Source organism: Aotus nancymaae, unplaced genomic scaffold (assembly GCF_030222135.1).
Source record: "Aotus nancymaae isolate 86718 unplaced genomic scaffold, 86718_ANA_hifiasm-v0.15.2.pri h1tg000083l, whole genome shotgun sequence".
Lineage (NCBI taxonomy): Eukaryota > Metazoa > Chordata > Mammalia > Primates > Aotidae > Aotus > Aotus nancymaae.
Genome location: NW_026988498.1, coordinates 5083183 through 5101006, shown reverse-complemented (window position 1 = coordinate 5101006; position 17824 = coordinate 5083183). Strand labels below are relative to the sequence as shown.

Sequence of the window (17824 nt, the reverse complement as noted above, 5' to 3'; positions counted from 1 at the left end):
GCAGTCCCTTGAGTAAAGCTTTCATGGAAGGTGGTATTTTTTCTTTATAGTCACCTCCTTTATGATGCCATATGGTCAACATACTTAATACATTTCACAAAATGTAAATGCAGTAGTTATCATTGTATGACACTGTCTAGTTAATTTACTACCCAGGAGTTGGTGTTGACAATGTCTTTTATCTTTTTATTCTTATTTTTTCGTTTAATATCCTACAAGAAAAAAAGTCATTCCAATTTTTTTTCTCTGAAGCATTGGGAAAAATTAATTAAAAAAACTTAAAAAATAACATGTTTGTTATAGAGAGGCTGGGCTTACCCTCAAAGTATCTATCCTGAGAGGATTGTAACTCTTGAGTCAAAAATGTCTAACCTGGGTCCTACCTTCCCCTTTGGACCTATAATATAAATAAAGAATTATTATCAATTATTATTTATAAAAAGATACCTTATTCCTAATGACTTTGTTAAGAAGAGTAGATCATATAAGCCTTTTCTAGTGACCCTAACGTGTATACACTAGTTCAAATTATTCAATGTAATGTTACTCCCTCTCTTTCTCTTTCTCTGTCTGTCTCTTATTTTCTCTTTTTTTTTTCATAGTATAGAGATGTATAACCCTAGCAATTTCAAAGAACAGCTTTTCTGCCACTCTCCTCATAGAGCTGTTGACCTGGCATCCCGGACTTTGAGGAACTAAGATTGCCATTCGCTTAAAGCAACTGCTTCTTTCACATTCTTTCTTCTGCTGTAGATAAAATTACCTGCCCTACACTACCATGGCAAAGGAGAATGTCAAGACTGTGGATCAAATATGTTAAGTGTGTTTCCGTTTGGGAAAAACCACTGAAGGGAAAAACAAATATATTTGATACATGATTCTGATTCCCCAGATTGTAGTTTTCCCGGGACATTTTATTTTACAGTAAAACTATGCAACTTGAAAAGCACAAGAACAACATTTTAAAAAATTAAAAATTTAAAAAGAAATTTAAAATCTTGTAAAAAATGTAAAAACACAAGTAAGAAAATCTCAGAATTAAAATTGGAGACCAAAGGTTCCTGTTGATGAGTAATTGCATGGATGACAATTTAACAGGGAAAAGCAAGAACAAAAGAATCTGTCACCAACCAAAGATAGCGTGTGATATAAAAGAGAAAACAGATTGACTAGTCTTTGAGAGTAGAATTCTTGACCATCCCATTTAGGGGCCCACCAAGTAGCTTCTTAGCTACTTTTTCAGGCTCTTGAAAGTCTGAAGAGGGTCCCCCTTCTAACATGTCTACCAAGCTGAGTGGGTTTAAAAAAAAAAATTTCAATATAGTCATTTAAATAAATTAATCACTAGGCCCTAGGAGGACAGAAACAGGGGGTTACTATTCCTGAACAACTCTCTTGTCACTGTTATTTATCATCAAATGTTGTCATTAGTCAATTTTGCTCCATGTTGTATCAGTTCTGGGCTTACTGAAGGAGGAATAATTTCTTAGAGAACATTTGTACACAACTGATTGAAAGTTGAAGCAGTTTATAAAATCCCCATTCTACTGACAGGTAAATTGCTGAGAAGACTGGCTTCGGTTTGAGAAAAGCCAAACGTACTGCCTCTCAAATCAGGTTAATATTATTAATAAATCAGATTTCCAACTTATGTATACACTGATAGAAATTAAAGACTGGACCCATGTACTACCCCAAAGACTCACGTTTAACATTTGAACACTTTTCATAAGTGACCCACCCTGTCATTTTGGGGAAAATGACACCTTCTCTGCTGAACTAGAAGTCAGGTTTTCACATGGTTTTCATGATCGTTTTCAGAATACTTGTGTAAAGATAATACCTATTGGTCATAATACACTTCAAAGCTTTTTTTTTTCCTATTTTTTCTTCCAATAAGTTGGCCCATTGACACTATTATCTGGCCACTCTGTGCCTTTGTTTACTCTCAGAAAAGATAGTCCTAGTTTATAAACCACTTTGACAGTCTTTCCGGGAGCATTCTTTATAAAGTACAAAGTGTTCTCATTTGCATTTCGCCCTGTTGTTGTGAGGCGATATGTCCAGGGATTGAGTTTACAGGGGTAACATGAACTGAGTTTTTTCTAAACGTGAGGGAGATGCTCAATCATGCAGTGGCGCGGAGTGACTCCCGCAGAATAAAGCAGAGTTATCAGGATACTCTGTCTCGGGCATTATAATGACTCTGTTGGTGACAGCTTGTCTGCTGCCTGGTAGCATTAATAAAGAACACTGTTTCTAGGGGAAATTGTTGTGTTGGCCTTGCTTTCATGTGATATGCCAAGGCATAGACCCCATTCAATTGAGTCACTTCACATTTCACTACACACGCAGGCACCTTGGAAAAGGGCATTTGGTAGCTTCACTGTACCGTACTTTGTTTTTATTCTTGAGAGGAACCTTCAATCATTTAAAGTATATATTTACCTTCACCCCCTACCCCCACCCAATATAAAAAAAAAGACAGGAAGTACCCATTTATATATTTTAGCTTAATAACGGTCAAGACTCTTCTATCGCCACTTCACTGCTCACAAAATACATGTATTTAAAAGTGAAAATACTGACATATGACTTCACGATACAGTTAATACTACCAGTAGAAAGTTCACGTCACTATGTTCAGTCAACAAACAGAAGAAGCCATGAAGTGTCAGATTAGAAACTTGGGAGAGAGTCTCAGAAATAAGTAACTTAAACAGGCATTTTTTGCTTAATGCAAAATTAAACTTCATTTTGTTTAGTGGTAGTGAACCAATTCAATCTTATCTGAGGTCAACACAACTTGTTTTATTCATGTTTGACCACTGCACATTTTGTCATCCAAAAAGTTAAGGAGAGGAAGTCAAGGTTATAATGAGAACTACGAAAGATAGATGCCACAATAAAGTCTTTTTTGTTGTTATTGTTTTCATTGTGGCAGTGATTTGATTTAAAAGAGAAGCACTCAGATTTGGAGTTCACACAAAAAAATTTATTTTTCAGAAAACCCATCAATAGTAGTTGTGAGAAAGCTAATCGCTGAAGACTTTCTGCATTATTATTTTTTTTATTTTTTTTTTACAAATCTTATGTCCTCACAAATACACAAAACCCTGTTGTGGAAAGGGTTGGAGTTATAAATAAGAGTCAAAATTTTCAAAAATTTTATTTGAATTAGGTTTTCGAGGGATTAAAAGTGTTTACTGTTTTCCAAACTCTCAATTCTTATTTCATATGATTAAAGGACATATTATTTACTATGGATTGACAGGATTATGACTGTTGTGCTTATGGTATTTCTTTTTATTTTTTTTTTATGGGGTGGGATGGGGGAGAGGGGACAGTGAGATTTTTTTTCTTTTTTTTGAAAGAAAGAAAGAAAAAGAATAAAGAAGAGGAGGAAAAAAGAAGAGAAAGAGAGAGAGAGAATGGGAGTATTGCTTTCTTGCTCAGGCTAGAATGCATTTTAGTAATGGGTATTGAAAACCTCTTTTATACCAATAATTATACTTGATGTAGACAGGAAGGAATAAGGGAAGAAAATAACAAACGAGCAGCCAACCAATATTTCATTTAAACCTATGAAATGCTATGCGATTACTGAGGAGTGATTTACTTCCAATTATGTAGTCACTTATGGAATAGGTGTGAGGTGGTAATGTGTGTTTTGTGTATTTGAAGTGGAGAGTTCTATAAATATTTATTAAGTTTACTTGTTCCGGGTCTGAGTTCAAGTCCTGGATGTCCTTGTTAATTTTCTGTCTCGTTGATCTGTAAAATCATTAGCTCTTCTTGTTACATTGATCCTTTTGGCGTTATGTAATGTCCTTCTTTGCCTCTTTTGCTCTTTGTTGCTTTAAAGTCTACTTTATCAGAGGCGAGAATTGCATCTCCTGCTTTTTATTTATTTGTTTATTTTTACTCTCTGATTGGTTGATAAATCTTCCTCCTTCTCTTTGTTTTGAGTCTTTGTGTATCGTTGCATGTGAGATGGGTCTGGATGCAGCATACCAATGGGTCTTGGCTTTTTATCCGATTAGAATATATGTAACTTTAATACTGGCATTTGATGCTAACTGGCTGTTTTGCCCATTAGTTAGTGTAAATTTTTCGTTGTGTTGATGTTCTTTTCTTTTTGATATATTTTTGGAAAGGCTGATATTGGTTGTTCCTTTATATGTATAGTGCTTCTTTCAGAAGCTCTTGTAAAGCAGGCCTGGTGGTGGTGAACTCTCTAAGTACTTGTTTGTTCACAAAGGATTTAATTTTTCCTTCGATTATAAAGCTTAGTTTGGCTGGATAGGAAATTCTGGGTTGAAAGTCCTTTTCTTTAAGGATGTTAAATATTGGTCCCCACTCTTTTCTGGCTTGCAGGGTTTCTGCTGAGAGATCTGCTGTAAGTCTGATAGGTTTCCCTTTATGGGTAACCTGACCTTTCTCTCTGGCTGCCCTTAGCATTTTCTCCTTCTTTTCAACCCTAATAAATCTGGCAATTATGTGCCTTGGGGTTGGTCTTCTTGAAGAATATCTTTGTGGTGTTCTCTGTATTACCTGGAGTTGAATATTACCCTGCCTTGCCAGTTGGGAAAGTTTTCCTGAATGATATCCTGAAGAGTATTTTCCAACTTGGATTCATTCTCTTCATCACATTCAGGTACACCTATCAAACGTAAATTAGGTCTTTTCACATAGTCCCATATTTCCTGGAGACTTTGCTCATTCCTTTTCATCCTTTTTTCTGCATTATTTTTATAACATAAAAATTGATTGAGTGATTTAGATACTATATCCTGCAAGTATACATTTAAATTCCTACACAAATAATGTGAAAAATATACCAGAGTAATGACATCCAACCTACATGTCATTATACAAATAGAAAGTAGAATAAAGGAGAGAGAGAGAATAGAAGAAAAAAAAAAGACATGAGATATTCTGGTTATAGAAGCTCACTTGTTCAGTGAAGTGATCAGGATACTTATTATGAATCCTGGATGTGGTTACTTTGAAAACCAGCATGTCTGTGAGCAATCTCTGTCCAGTTAAACCTAGGAGCCCAATTCAAATGCAGCTGATATGAAAAGGTGAAAGCCCTGAAAGCCACCAGAAGACAACCTTGACCCAGAGCAAGAGTAGAAGAGCAACATATCAAACAACACAATAAAAGTCCTGAAGAATACTCACTGAGGAGATAGGGCTTCTACCCCCACTGACAACCTGTGGGTGGAAGATTTCTTAGCAGTTTCAAAAAATTAAATAGGCTGGGCACAGTGGCTCATGCCTGTTATCCCAGGACTTTGGGAGGCCAAAGGGGGCAGATCACTTGAGCTCAGGAGTTTGAGACCAGCCTGGGCAACATGATGAGATGCCATCTCTACAAATTTATTTACTTACATTTTATATATGTGTATATATATACACACACACATATATATATAAAATATTACATTATATTTACATAATATTGTATATATACTTACATATATATATTATATATTATGTAAGTAAATAAATAAATATTTTTTTAAAAAAAGAGGAAAAGTCTGTAGTTTCCCCCAACCCACATAGAGAAATGCTAGCTTCTTGACTCATGTCTTTTTCTTCTTTTATGACTCATGTTTAATTAAAAGGAACAAGGCGTTACGATCCTGGATGAAAAACTGTACCTGCTTCAGCAGTACAGGATAACAAAGATGGGAAGAGTGACAGGAAAGAGGAAATCCTGACAAACACACTTCCCTGAAACCCTCAGAAAGATGTCCTTCTTGGGAAGATGGTTAGCTCCAGTGACCTTCCGCTCTAACATATAAAAGAGAGAATTATTCCAGAGCATGTTCCTTTGTGTTGCCGATAAAGTAACTTTTTGCTTGCTTCAGTGGAAGATGTATTGAGTGGGGGCAGGGTTAAGTGGAGTATTTATGAATAAAATGAAAATAATTGAATCTATAGCATACTCTGCATTGATGGGCAAATGCTAGTGTTATTTGAAAGCCCAATAAAGGAGAGTGAGCATGGGAAAAGAAAGAAGTCAATTTATACAATACTTCAAAAAAATCAAAATAGCCATGTCAACTCAGCTAGCCTCCTATTAATTTGGAAATAATCCAATTTTAGCTGAGCCATCCAATTCCAAGGATTAACTTAAAATTAAGTCATTCCTAGGTATATCAAGTGTTTTCTAAGTGTATTGGTTTCTTACTTTCAATAAAGCAAAATCCACTTGGGCGCTTACATCTTTACACATTCTTATTTATTTTGGTTAATTTAGTAGAGCATCAACTAGTATTCAGAGTTTTTTTCAGGAGAAAATCAAAGCAAATTTTCCTGAAGAAAAGTGTGTGTCAAATAGTCATTCTTTAAAGCAAAGCAAACCAAAGCTTAATCTCTACCAGATGATTCTTCTAGCTGATTTGCAAGTTCTAAATAATATTTTAACAAATTTATTTGTATCATCTGGCATATCTTTCATTATTATTATTATTTTCAGGCCTAAAATATATCTCCTTAAGTTAAAGTTTTCACTGAGCTATAGAGGGATACATATATATATATGTTACACCTAAATGATATAATTTTATGTTATGTTAAACTAGGTGATACTTCATATATATATATATAGTTCATATATATATATAGTTCATATATATATATATATGAAGTATCACCTAGTTCAACATAACATAAAATTATATCATTTAGGTGTAAAAATATTACAGTGTTTAATCCAATTTGACGTCAACACAGTTCTTATGTTTTGAAAATAAGGTGTGAAAACATAGTCTCATAATTTTCAATTTAATTCCAAGTCTATTAAAAAGATGAGAGCTGCCTTAAAGCTGTGCACATTGAATATTGCAATAAATGGCTAGAAACAAATATTGCCACACACGTATGGAAAACAAATGGAAACTGAACGAAGTAAGTTTCAGCAGCAAATGTCAGACAACGACATTGTTTTCTTGCCTCAAGTGAGTCTAGACTGAACACAAATACTCATGTACACACAAAAAAAGACTGAGTTAGAAATACATTCTCTTTTATTTCTGGCATTTGGCAGCTCAGTATTTAAAAACCTGGTATTACACAATTATTTCAGGAGGTGCCTCCAAAAGATAATTACTAAATATTTACTGGGCACTTAATGTGGAGCAGGCATAGTAGAAAGAACTGGGTTAAAATCATCCTACCATTTGGTAGAGTGTATAAAACCATAAAAAGTTTGGATACTATCTTCCGAGAACCACTTAACAATAGGTACATAATTTATAAAGTAATCACAGAACCTCTTTTCTCTATGCTCTTATCTCATTATAAAAATGTACATGAAAAATAAAATGCAGCACACAAATACAAGATAAATATGGGGAAAAAAGCACACATAAATTTCTTATGCAGAGGTAGACACCATTTTGAGAGGTATAAGAGTACTAAGAAAACTGAGTACCTGCTCACATGTTTGAGAATTTTAACAATCTCTGTGTATAGGTGACTTCATTAATAACAGACCTTACACATTTCTTAGCTTGGAAAATATTACACAGAAGGGAATGAGGCTTTCACCATGGTTTCCCACTGGAAGGGACATGTCAGCATGAGAAATGGCTAAATTTATATTAATAATAATTTAAAACAGGGACGTTTGAACTAAATAATGTGCATCTCAGCCTTCTAATTAGGCTAGGACTGCAAGGATATGCTGCCACAAAACCCAGCTATTTTATTTTATATTTTGTTTTTTAAAGACAGAGTCTCACTATGTTGCCAAGGCTTGTCTTGAAATCTTGGCCTCAAGCAATCCTCCCACTTCAGCCTCCCAAGTAACTTCTTTGTCTTTTTCTTTTACTTGGAGATTATCTGTATGCATTTATATCTATATCTGTATACCTGATAATGTTGGATGTTAACACACAATAAATAAAATACAACACAATATGGAAAATGTGTGTGAGGTTTCAGAACCGATACAATCCTCCACTCTTATTTAGTATTATTGTCAATGTTAAAATGATGATGTGTCTAACTCAGGCTTTCTCACTTCAAAAGGGAGAAAAGGATCATGGAAGAGAAAGAAACAGATAAGAATAAAGTTCTGAAAAGTGAGGCTTGTGACACTGACCCACCTTCCTTCTGGGGCCATTTTCTTTAGGTGAGTCATATAGTGGGATGTCCATGGGCCAGACCATTGAAGGGTCTAATTTATGAGAGTTGTAGGGCAAGGTCAGAATTATTTTTAGAAACTCTCTTACATCAATTTAACCATCTTTATCCTAGGTCGCATAAACATTTTCTGTGTTGTAGTTATGTTATTTGATCTTAATGTGGATTTCTGGAGTAATTTTATTTAATACATTATTTAGTATATTGGAGTCATTTCTGATAACTATGGAGCTATTGATATTCCATTTGTTAATATTAAAATAGCCTAGAAAGTATAGTACTATGAAATAAAACAGTCCCAGAAACACTGCTGTTCTGCCTTTGCATAATCTATGCTTTATCCAATTAATAAAAAAGGACTTTAATTTATTGACACATTTTCAGGTTGTGCAATGTGTGCACAGATCACGATGCTGGTTTCCTTATGCCCGCACAAACTTGGATTTTTCTCTTGGCTTTTGCCTTTTTCGGCCCCACCCTTTTGCTTCTTTGAAGCCATTGCTTTCTTAATGAAGTTAAGAATACTTATATAAGTAGGGCATTGCTGACATGCTATACATCTATTTTTTTTTTCTTCCAAAATAAAGAAAGAGCTCCCTTATCCAGTGAGAGCATCGTTCCATCGTGCTCCAGGTCCTACTCCTGCTCCCCCACACCCAGGGAGTTGTACTTTTTTTATGTAAGAGCTGCTTTCTAAGCAGCCTCGATGCTGAATGGCTTTCTCAAAAGTGAAAACTGGGCACTATTCGGATAGCCCATCTTTCCATCATTTCAGCTAACTTTCACTGTACACCTTGTATTCACTGGTCACTGCACAAAAAACCAGGGGTGAAGAAATTCAAAGCCAGCAACAAATAAGGCACAATTTCTCTACTCCGGAAGTTTACAGACTGGTGAAGGCAGACATAGGCAAAAGAGTAGAATGCAGACCAATAGCCAAAGAATTTATCCCTGCTTACTAGCTGTGTGACCATAGGTAAGTTCTTTATCTCTGTACCATGAGTGTCTTCATTTGTAAAATGGAGGTGATGTCAGTCCATACCTATCTTGTGTGGGCTGTAAAAATTCAATAAGCTTACACAATTAGCATGTAATTAGCTCTCAACAATGATATGATGTTATGATATGATGGACATTTGGATGGGTGATGTGAACACTATGTAGCAAGAATAACGCTGAAAGGGAAAGAGAGGGGCACCTCTGGTTGTTGTCCAGGAAGGTCTAGAGCTATATGGCTATTTAATTTGCAAAGAATAGTTACAACTGCAAAAACAATGTTCATCTGGTCTTGATGAGAAAGAAATCATGAGTCTCCAAATTAAACTCTCTCAATTGATGAAGTTAAGTGACCAGGATTACTCAGAGTGCAGTTATTGGCACCCCGGAAGCACCAGGACATCCTTCCGGAGGCCAGGAACGATGCTTATCAATCTTTTGCCATTGGCTTCTACTTGGCAGGTGCCTTCTCTGCTATTCAATCATATACGATAGTTTGAAAGACAAATGAACTCAAGAAAAGCGGAGAACAATACTGTGGTTTTTAAATCTGTCACTGTTCTTCCCCCTCTTCAAAGTTGACTTGACAACTGCATTTATTTCACATTGCAATTGCTACAAGTTAATAATATTGTTTTATCAGGAAACATTTATCTTGAGGAAGAAAGTTATCCTAATACAGCAGATAACTTATCCAAGGACAAATAGAAAGGGGGCTGTGTCTAGAGGGTAATGCTAATGCATGGCATGCTATAAAAATAAATGAAATCTGATTAACACTATTGGAGGGAAGAATAAGTCATCGTTTCTATGAAATATTATTTTCCTGATTGGAACCATTTCCATTTTTGTCAGCTTAAAACATTGTATTAAAGATGAGATGACTTTAAAACTGTGACAACTATCTCAAGCCTTGTGATTATAAATGGTGTTATAGGCTTGTAATCCTGTGGGTTTAGACTGAAGTATTTTCTTCCTAAATTGAAAGAGAAACACACTAGGAATTCAGAAGATTTTAATTAAAGTTTGAAAAATTTAATGGGAATTTTAAATGCTGGCTCACTAAGTATTGTTGATAGCGAATTTAATTTATGGAAGAAAATTCCTAGCAAATTTGGCTATGCCAAAATAGCCTGCATATGCTCTTTTTCATGGAAATGAAAATATGCATATTTATTTTTATATATACAATATATATTTTCATGGAAGCAGTATTAAGTACCCTGCTTTTACTGATTCACGTAGATTAGTTCATTTTCAGCTCCATTTAAATCTGTAAATTAAACCGAACACCTATGAAAAGGTAACAGTTGTTTTTTAAGGGAGAAAAATAGATCATGACAGGTTAGATAGCATTGTCTTCATGATAGAGCTAGTCTCTTTTGAAAACAATAGTTTATTAATGTATTAATTGAAAGCAGTGTGGGTCACAAATTAGGAAAGAATGCACCTGGATGTGATTTATTTTGAATTGGACTGCTGAAACACATCTTGTATAAAATCACTCATTCCTGTTTTTCTGTAAGTTTGCCTGCAGCATTGTATGGCATCTCTCAGAATGTGTTACACAACTCAGCAGTGCCAAGGCTAAGCAATGCAGAGGACAGGTTGAAAGCTGGTATTGTGCAAAAAAATTAACAAAAACAAGCAGGTGGGTTGTTCATAGTAATGCAGGTGTGGTTTCAGTAATAAATCAACCCACTTATAATGATAATAGCTTGTATTTATGCAAGCCCTTTATGAAGCCAAATGTGTCTTTAAAATATGATTATTTTAATTCAAAATGCATCCTTGTGATTAGCAAGGGCACAAGTTTAATTAACTTTGTTTTATGGTTGAGGAAATTCACCATGTCCTCTGTTGATAGGCAAGTATTGCAATGGAGTGGATTCGACATCCTTTTCTGCTGCTTAGTTAGACCTAGGTATGGAAACAGTGGGTCTCTACTGATCACCAAGGAGATGACTGAAAATGGGACAATGAAGACAGAACAGAGAAAGTCATCACAAAAACTGTGCACTGGGGCACCAGCATGTCTGTAGCTGAATTTCCAAAGCAAATTTCCAGTTCATAAGTTGGAACTTCCATGTTGGAAAATCCTTTCTTTTAAACAAACAAAAACCCAAAGAACCAAGATGTAAATAATTGAACTGCTATAGATATTCCCAAGCTTTAATGCAAACAAATTAACAAAAATCATTGTGCTTTTGTAAAACTCAGATTTGAGTTTTAGCCTACTGAAAGGTGTTACCCACATGTAGAAAATCAGTCATTCTGTTCGTTAACTCTTCAAATGGCTCTGAAGTTGCTTAAGAAAAAGAGAGAAGAAAATGAGATATTGGGTTATTTTTTCCCACTCTGAGGTAATTTATATCATTTTCCATCCAACAAAAGCTTTACTTTGTGCCAGACATTAAATAAGAAACCATTTTGTTGAGAGGAGATTCAAGTACTTTGGTTGCTATTTAGTTTGTTTTGTTTTTTCACTCACAAAATGGGATCTTTTCTGAAAGTTCTGTTGCAAATGCACAGTTCATAATTATGTTACTGTTGGTGTGTGGGGTTGGGGAGAAGTCACAATGCAGAGTTAAAGTGGTCTATTTTTTGAGATAGCGTTTTGCTCTGTAGCCCAGGCTGGAGTCCATTGGTGGGGTCACAGCTCACTGCAACCTCCAACTCCTAGGCTTAAGTGATCCTCCCGCCTTGGTCTCCCACACCTCTGTGACTACAGATGTGAGCCTCTGTGCATGGTCCAGCCACTCCTTTTAAATGTGAGAAGATGAAGAAAGACAACTTCCACACTGGGAACCAGGTAGGTGTCCCTCTCCTCCCATATCCCCAGAATCAATCATTAGGTAATTTTCAGAGTAGGTCCTTCAAGCCAACTCATGTATTCATTCATTTTTGTTCAAAAATATTTGAGTATCTCTTCCACACAAGGCAGTTTTTGAAGAGCTGGTGTAAAGTGGCCAACAGCATAGACACAGAGTTTGCTTTATGGCGTTGACTGTCTGGTGTGTGGTGTGGTATTTAGTCAATAGAATGATTTGTACACCCAGGAACACAGACACTCTTACTCTGTATGTCTGGAATGGCATATCAGTGATGCATTGAATCTCAATAAATTTGATAACAAAGTTAGAAGACCAGGTCTTCAGTTCAACATTAGGGAAATTCCCCAGTGAGTGATGCTTTGCATCTCATATTGTCTTGTAAGGACAATTAATAGAGCCTTGGCAGAAGCAAATTTATCAATGAATAAATGGTCACTCCTATTTTTAAGTGCCATCCTTTCAGTTCTGTAAAAATATGGAATTATTTTATCAAATTGTCTGAGCTCAGGCCCCCTACATCTGTCAGTGTCATCTCCATCCAGTGGCACTCTTGGAGAAAAAAATGATGTTGCAATAAAAAGTTATATCTATGACCCCTTCCACCAAGGTACCCACAACTTTCTTCACCAATGCATGTGGCAATGCTCTTGTGAAATTCTTTTTAGGTTATCATAATACATTATCTGTAGGTGGTAGTAGGTTTGAAAAGTATTATTATTATTATTATTATTATTATTATTATTATTATTTTTACTGCAACAACCTAACAGGAAAACTAAACAGAGATCAGGGAGAGAGTGGTATATCAGTCAGGGACTAATCAGGAACAGAACCCACTTGAGAATTTAAAATAGAGCATAGGCTGGGGAGTTGGTGACAGCATAATAGGACAGCTACAAAGCAAACAGCAATAGGGAGGCAATCCAGAGCCCAGGTCATCATCTCCAGGCTGGAAGGGCAGAAGAAGTGGAGCCAGGAGATGCATGGTCTCCCAGGGGAAGCCGGAGCTAGGGTGTGCCTGCCAGGCAGGAGCTGGAGTCACAGATGCAACATTGACTATCACATTGTCATCAGACTCAGAGAGAGAAAGGTGTAGATATCCAGTATTCTCTTATGCTTTCTCTATACTGCCATGCCCCACCCCCAGCATCCCCTGAGACATTCCCAGGTGGAAGTCAGTGGCTTATGGGAATCTGGCTGGAGGGGGATCAGTCCACCTGTAGCACACAGAAAGGCACAGAAACAGTGAATCGTGGATTTGAGCTCAAACAAGCCCAGTCCCGCCACAGAGATTTACAGAAAATACTTCGTCACTGTTGAAGAGAGATATCAATAAGAGAGGTGAGGAAAGTGAGTGATAGATCCTTTTACAATATTCTAGTGGAGTCTGTGTGTGGGAGGGGGCAGGAGGCTATGGGAACTCTGTACCTTCCACTCATTTTGCTGTGAACCTAAAACTGCTCTAAAAGATAAAGTCTATTAAAAACATATTTTTAAAAACTGACAAAGGTTCTTAAAATTGACTAATGAGTTCAGAGAATAAATTGAGGATGAGATGAATATGTAAAAACATCAGCAGCTCTGTACATCAAAAATACTCAGCTAAAAATTATAAATGTTTAGAAGATCACAGAAGATAAACTTATCCCCCCCACCTTATCTTTATTATTTTTTCCTATTTATATAAAAACAAGGGGATATAAACAAATAGAAAATAATATTGAAATATTTACAGGGAATCATGAAAACAGATTTTAAGAAATTAAGATACGTATGGCTGGGTGTGTTGGCTCACACCTGTAATGCCAGCACTTTGGAAGACCAAAGTTGGCATATCACTTGAGGTCAGGAGTTTGAGACCAGCCTAGCCAACATGGCAAAACCCCATCACTACTAAAAAATATAAAAATTATCCAGGTATGATGGCATAAGGCTGTTATTCCAGCTAGTCAGGAGCCTGAGGCAGGAGAGTCATTTGAAACTGAGAGGTGGAGGTTGCAGGGAGCTGATATCCTGCCACTGCACTCCAGCCTGGGAGACAGAGCAAGGCTCCTTCTCAACAACAACAACAAAAAAATTAAGATACCTATGTTGTTTCTGGGTGGCAGCACTCAATATAGTAACCTATATTTTCTTCACAAATGAATAAATATTATTTGGAATACAGTTCCAAGAGTGGTATTAACTTTTTTGTTTCAGCTTTTGTTTAGTTTGTAGAACTTACATAAGTTTGTTTATGAATCATCTGGAGAAAAAAATAAAAAGAGAACAGCTAAATCATGGTTATGAATATCAAGTGATAGAGTGCAAGAGTCCAACAATATAAAACATAAATAAATGCACCAAAGCTATAGTCACTAAAATAGGAAGATTTTCTTGCAAGACTAAAGAGGTAGATCAATGGAATCAAAGGGAATTCCAAGCAGACCCCCCGACACACACACACACACACACACACACACAATTTAATATTTTTCAACAGTATGATACTTTGTTGAGAAGAGGAAGTGACATTTAATAAATGTCATGAAATATAGTGGAATTTTAACTTTTGGTAACAGAAAAATATATAAGTAAAATAAGTATATAAATTTGTCATCTAAACACATATGTAAGTATATATTTATATCAAGTAAAAAATACATTGAGTGAGAAAATGCAAGATTCCAAGTTATATCAAAAATGTATATTTATGTACCTTTAAAAACATATATGCATATCAAAAGATGTGAAGGAGAGATTACAGGCTGGGCACCGTGGCTCATGCCTATAGTCTCAGCACTTTGGGATGCCAAGGTGGACGGATCACTTGAGGTCAGGAATTTGAGACCAGCCTCAGCAACATGGTGAAGCCCCATCTCTATTAAAAATACAAAAATTTGCCGGGCATGTTGGCTGAAGCCTGTAATCCCAGCTACTTGGGAGACTGAGGCAGCCTACTTGAACTCATGATTTGGCAGCACAAGATCATGCCACTGCACTACAGCCTGGGCGACAGAATACTTTGTCTCAAAAAAAAAAAAAAAATTCAAATATGTGAAGAGTCTTTCATATTTTTAGCTACTGGACAATTTATTTCCTTCTGCTTTCCATATTTAGCCTAATATCATGTACCACTTAATGATTTACAGTTTGGGGACACATTGTTAATAATAGGTAGTATTTGTTGAGTCCTTAATATGTGGCAGGCAGTGTTCTAAATTATTTGACATGAACTGACTCATTTAATCCTCTTAACAAACTTACAGGGAACATATTCCCTCACTTCATTATGTAAATAATAAAACAAAGGCCTAGAAGGGTTAGCAACTTTCAGAAGATCATATTGTCACTTTGCAACAGGTCTGGGATTTGGGTCCCAGAGAGGCAGCTCCAGCCACCATGCAACTGAATCCTGTGTAGCACAGTTCAGTCTCATTTAACAAGACGGCATCCACGTTGATTAAGGAATCTTAGCTCTTAAAAGGTTCTTTGAATTACATTTTTCCACCCAAGCCTATGATCACTCAATTGGCTGTGTAAGGTAGTTTGATAGGCACTCGCCTTATTTTTCTGATTCAAAGAGAGTCTTTTCAAGCGCTACTTATTCAGGATGAGAGGTCAATAATTTCCCGGAGTCCAGGTATGCTTCTGTAGACTCCTGCTTGTCCTTGAACTCTCACGAGCCATCAGCCTTGCTTCCAGAAAGTTGAGTTATTTGTGTGCCCTAGACTGTGAAATCAGAGAAGGTCTGTTTCTATGGGAACCAGTTTATTTCATCCAAGAGGGCAGTGAAGAGTCATTTGTGAAGGCTACAGAGTGAAGAAAAAGTTCACCACACAGCCACAGCACATCCTCAATTTGAAACACCATTTCTTTCATTCCCCTTTTCTCCTTCAGAAATGTCTCTTTTTTAAAAAATAATTTTATTTATTTTACTTTAGGTGCATACTATATCTGGCATTTCTCCCCATGTTATCCCTCCTCACCACCCCCCAACTGTCTCTCCCCTACCACCCCCAACTGCTCCCGATGTGTGATGTTCCTCTCCCTTAGTCCATGTGTTCTCGTTGTTCAACATATGTCTACTTTTAATCCCGTGTAGCTGAAGGAATCACAACATCTTTTAAACTCTCTCCTGATCCATATTCAAAGTATCTAAAACCATGAAACAAGTTCTCACAGAATACAGGTAGACACATTTTGTAGCCTTCCTCATCCCCTGAAGTAGAAATGACAACATCAGAATATATAAGAATGTATTGCTTTAATAGAGGGGCCTTGAATCTTTGGGCAGAAATGGGAAGAAGGAAGAAGGACAGGTGATTGATAAAACCAGTATTATTATTCTTGTCTTTGTTTCTGAGTGTCTCAGCTTTCTCAGTTGCTCAATTCCAATTATAATTCAAGAAAAAATATTTGTAACACTAACTTGACAGATAGTTGTTCACTGTTGAGCCTTTAAAATATAAAGACCCATATTTTATTTCTAACCTACAGTTTTCAGTTTTTCAGTCTAAGTATCTTTAAACATTTTTATAGTAAGTGATACAGACTTCTATAGAAACCAACGCTTGACAAGATATTTCAGTATTACCTAGAAATACTACTTTCAATGCATTTTATTATGAAAATATTTATTTTTGAAAAATAGGCTCTTAAGTCTTTATAAACAGAAAAAAACACAATGGATTTATCATGATCTAATCATTTCCTGAAATTAAGGGTATTTGTGAGTGCATGAAAATGTTTTCCAAAAGTCTATCTTGGAGATCAAAAACATCACTAAAAATGTGAAAGTAATGTTTTTCAAGAAAGGCCTTTGCCAACTATCCTATCTCTAAATTTTAATTGGGTATAATGACATTTAAGAGAGTAGAGATATATATTATTCCATCATGTCATGAAATCAATGTAAATTATTTTATCATGGAATGAAATTAAACACCTAGTTTATAGAAATAAAGTAAGGAAATGTAAAAGTATGTCAGCTGATTCATAAACGTAATTGAATGTGAACACTTCAATATGAAGGGCTACATTAAAATGTTTAAAGTTATTTTAAAAATTCCCAAAACAAGTGTCTTTATTACCTTAAACTTACAGAGAATTACATTTTATTACATTTTAAGATTTCCAGCAAGCTTAGAAAATTCAAATTGTGCCCAGTATATAAAACCTTCCAGGTGGATTTTGTGTGTGTTATGTTTTATAAATATGGAAAAAGCCTAGTCCATTACTCTACTTTAAGGTAAGCTATACCTATCACAGAGTTGTACATATTTCCCAAAACATGCATTTCCTAAAAGTGCTCAGAAGGGTAAGTGGGTTCACTATGAAGCAAATTGCAGTGTAAGCCATTCCGTTTGGACTTTTTCCCAACAGATTTAATTACTCAAGTGCCTCAAGCATATTTGCTTTTATATTATTGGTTTGGCAAATAAGTAGCACCATTAACTTAATAAACATGATGATAGCGCTCTCAGTTCATCATCTTAGAACTTCAGACAGTAAAATATCATTTTCAGATACAAGTTTATGCTAGTATTTTATACATCAAAAGGGTCTTCCAATGTTCTGTGTAGTGACAACAGAGCCTGGAACCCATGAAACAATCCTAAAAGTTAACTAATACCAAAGAATGTTCATGTTAAAAAGTTAAGAAAGTTTATGTGACAAAATAAGGGATGCCAACTTAAGAAATATCCTGTTTCCAAAGATTTTAAATTGCTGTTTATACTGACTGTTAGTACAAGAAGCTCAAATTGTGTTCATTACAACTACTTTTAAATTTTCTCTCTCTTTTTTGCATTTGTTTTAGTGTGGTTCTTACTTTGAGGCATTTGTATTCCAAG

At 35.7% G+C, this 17824-nt stretch overlaps 1 long non-coding RNA gene across 1 annotated transcript in view; it reads left to right on the top strand.

Moving 5' to 3' along the window:
• LOC135271574 (uncharacterized) overlaps positions 1-11962 on the top strand; it is a 38656-nt gene extending 26694 nt beyond the window's left edge. Inside the window, exons 2-3 of the long non-coding RNA XR_010339698.1 lie at positions 8047-8149; positions 11840-11962. This is a non-coding gene — a long non-coding RNA (uncharacterized LOC135271574). The remainder of the gene's footprint in view (positions 1-8046; positions 8150-11839) is intronic.
• Positions 11963-17824: the final 5862 nt, after the last annotated feature.